Source organism: Equus quagga, chromosome 5 (assembly GCF_021613505.1).
Source record: "Equus quagga isolate Etosha38 chromosome 5, UCLA_HA_Equagga_1.0, whole genome shotgun sequence".
In the NCBI taxonomy this organism is placed as follows: Eukaryota; Metazoa; Chordata; class Mammalia; order Perissodactyla; family Equidae; genus Equus; species Equus quagga.
This window is the reverse complement of record NC_060271.1, coordinates 36949826-36952576: the sequence shown is the minus strand read 5'-3', so window position 1 is coordinate 36952576 and position 2751 is coordinate 36949826.

Sequence of the window (2751 nt, the reverse complement as noted above, 5' to 3'; positions counted from 1 at the left end):
ATGGAAGTTGGGTGAGAACCAGCTCGTGTTCATTCATGCCCCGCGCTGACGTCACCGAAGCCACGCCCTCAGGAATGTCTTTAAAGGGGCCGGGCTGACACCGGGAGGCGACGGGAAGTCCCGAGGGGTTTGGGGAGGACCGTGGGGCCCTCTGGACTCGCTGGCGCCCCCCAGGCCTTCTCAAGTTTGAGCGCCTCAAAGCGCCAGCGCCCCCAGGGCTAGACCCCAGATTTCTGAGCAGGGATCCTCGGCCCAGACGTGTGGAAGGTTTTGCACCGCACCGAGCCATCCTCACTCTCACCCTTTGCTCAAGTTGGCCTGAAGGCCTGGGCTGAAATGGGCTAGGGGACCGAGAAGCAGTTGCCTCCTTAGTAGCAGGGCTAGGAGGGGAGCCCCGAGATAGACCCGGATGCCCCTCTTCCTGGGACCTCTGAAGGGTGCTCCAAACCTTGGAGGCTGAAGAGAGCATCTCTGCTCAGGGTCCTCTAAGAATATTGTGATCCAAGAGCAGCCACCTCTAGGAATGAGTCAGACATGCACTATCTCATTTAATTCTCATCTGGGACGTAGGTGTCATTATCCCCATTTTACAGAAGAGGAAACTGAGGCTCCAAGAGCCTAAACAACATGCCCAAAGGTTGCATAGCTGGAAGATAGAGCCAGGATTTGAATCTGGGGAGTCTCTGCATTAACCACTGCTCTGTACTGGGGAAGGGTGGGCCAGGGGCTGCTGCAGAGCACCCCATCCACCAGTCCGCGTGGAGGAATCGCTGGGTATGTTTGACACTCAAGAGGACACCTGCCTCCCACCTGCCCCTTCAGGGGGCCTGTCCCCACGGGTTCCTCAGACATGAGCTCATCTCCCCTCCTGACGGAAGTGACTGGCGTTAGTGAAACCAGCAGGAAGCATCCTCTCACCGGCTGCCCTGGCCACCCACAGCAGCCTGTTGCCCAATCACCCTTTGGCCAGTCCAGGAGGAGCAGCTGGAGCAGCTGATTTCCTGGGAAGCTCCAGCCTACCTCTGCCCACTTTCTTCTCTCTGACCCCATCCTCCCCTGGACTCCTCTGGACCTGCTCGCTCAGTGGCCACGCTGGGCTACCCCAGTTCCCGGGCCCTCCCTGCTAGAGGTGGACATCTTGGCCTCTCAGCCTTGGCACCTCCCCTTGGGAAGCGGGTCCAGACATCTCCCCCAGAGGGGGGGAGGGTTAATTACAGGTGTTGGGGCAGTGTAATTAAAGCCTTTGACCAAGACGATGGGAGGAGAGCCTTGGTCTTCCAAGAGTGTATGAGTGTGCAAGTGTCCATGACAGTGAGTGTGTGTGAGATTGTGTTTGAATGTGGGTATGTGTGGACATGAGAGGATTTGTGTATGAGTGTGTGTGAGAGTGTGCAAGCATGTGTGGGTTGTTGGTGTGTGTGAGCATGTGGAGACGTGCGAGGATTTGCGTGTGAGTGTGAGTGTGCTGTACTTGGCAGTGGTCGAGAACATCGGCTGTGGAGTCAGCCTATGTGTTTTTGGACATTTCACCTCTTTGAGCCTCAGCTTACTCACCTGGAAGATGCATAAACCAACTTCGGAGGGTTAGCATGAAGATCACAGAAGGTCACACATATAAACCACATAGGCTGTGACTACGGATCACACTCTTTAAATCTCAGCCGTCATCACAGCTGCGTGCAGTGTGGCCAGAGGAAGCAGCATCTGTGGCAGGCGATGTGCACAGTGGTGTGCACGTGGTGTGCACAGGGTGCCTCAGACGGCACATTGGGAGTCTGTGTGTGTGTGTGTGTGTGTGTGTGTGTGCGTGTGGAGTACGTGGTAGGGAAAGTGTTTTGCATGTTGTGTTGGACTCTCAGGGCTATGGACAGTGTGGTGAGTGTAAGACTTCATATGTGTTGTATGTAAGACCCTGTCTTACATGTGTGTTACATGCCATTTGCAGGCTGTATGTTGGATATGTCACAGAAGATATGCTCCAGGAGTGCAGAGATGTTTGTAGAAAACAGACAGTATGTGACACAGCATAGGTAGTCAGCAAACCTTTGCCGAATCAAGGAAGGAATTGAATGAATGAACTAATGAGTCCGTGAAGGTGCTGGCAAGTTCCATGTTGCATGAAAGTCTCTGTGTGTTGTGTTGGTTGGTCCTTTGCGTGGCATGTGTGGGTTTCCATGCACGGCCACGCAAGGCTGGACCCTACACACAGGGGTGCGAGCAGGCCCTGCTGGCTGTGAGCTGTGTGCCCGGAGGAATGTGCCCCGCTGGGGAGTGAGAACACGAGCTGGGTGCCGCTGTCTATGACATGTGTCATGGGCAGAGGCCTGTGGGAAAGGGCGGGGTGTGAGGTGGCAGGAGGATGTGGGGTGGGGACAGCTCCTTGGTCTTTACTCACTCACCTGATGGCACGCCCTTCCCTCTCAGTCCTTCCCGCTCTGAGTGACTGGATCCCGAGAAGGAAAGTTCTTCAGTGAGTCTTAAAAAGCAGCCCCGAAAGGTGGTATTTATAGTGACATAATCAGCCCTAATGGAGAGGGAATTACCCCATAAAGGCCCCAAAAAGCCCTCAGGGCCTGAGTGCCACTGAAGCAAGCGAGGCTTCCGGTCCAGGCAGGTGGAGCCTGAATGTGTTCGTGTGTGTGGCTGCCCGGGCCTCAACTGCTCATCCCCACCTCCAGCTCCCAGCCTGCTCCGGGCTCACCTGTGTTAGGACTTGGCCTGGGGGCTGGGGGCCAAGAGACAAGCAAGGTA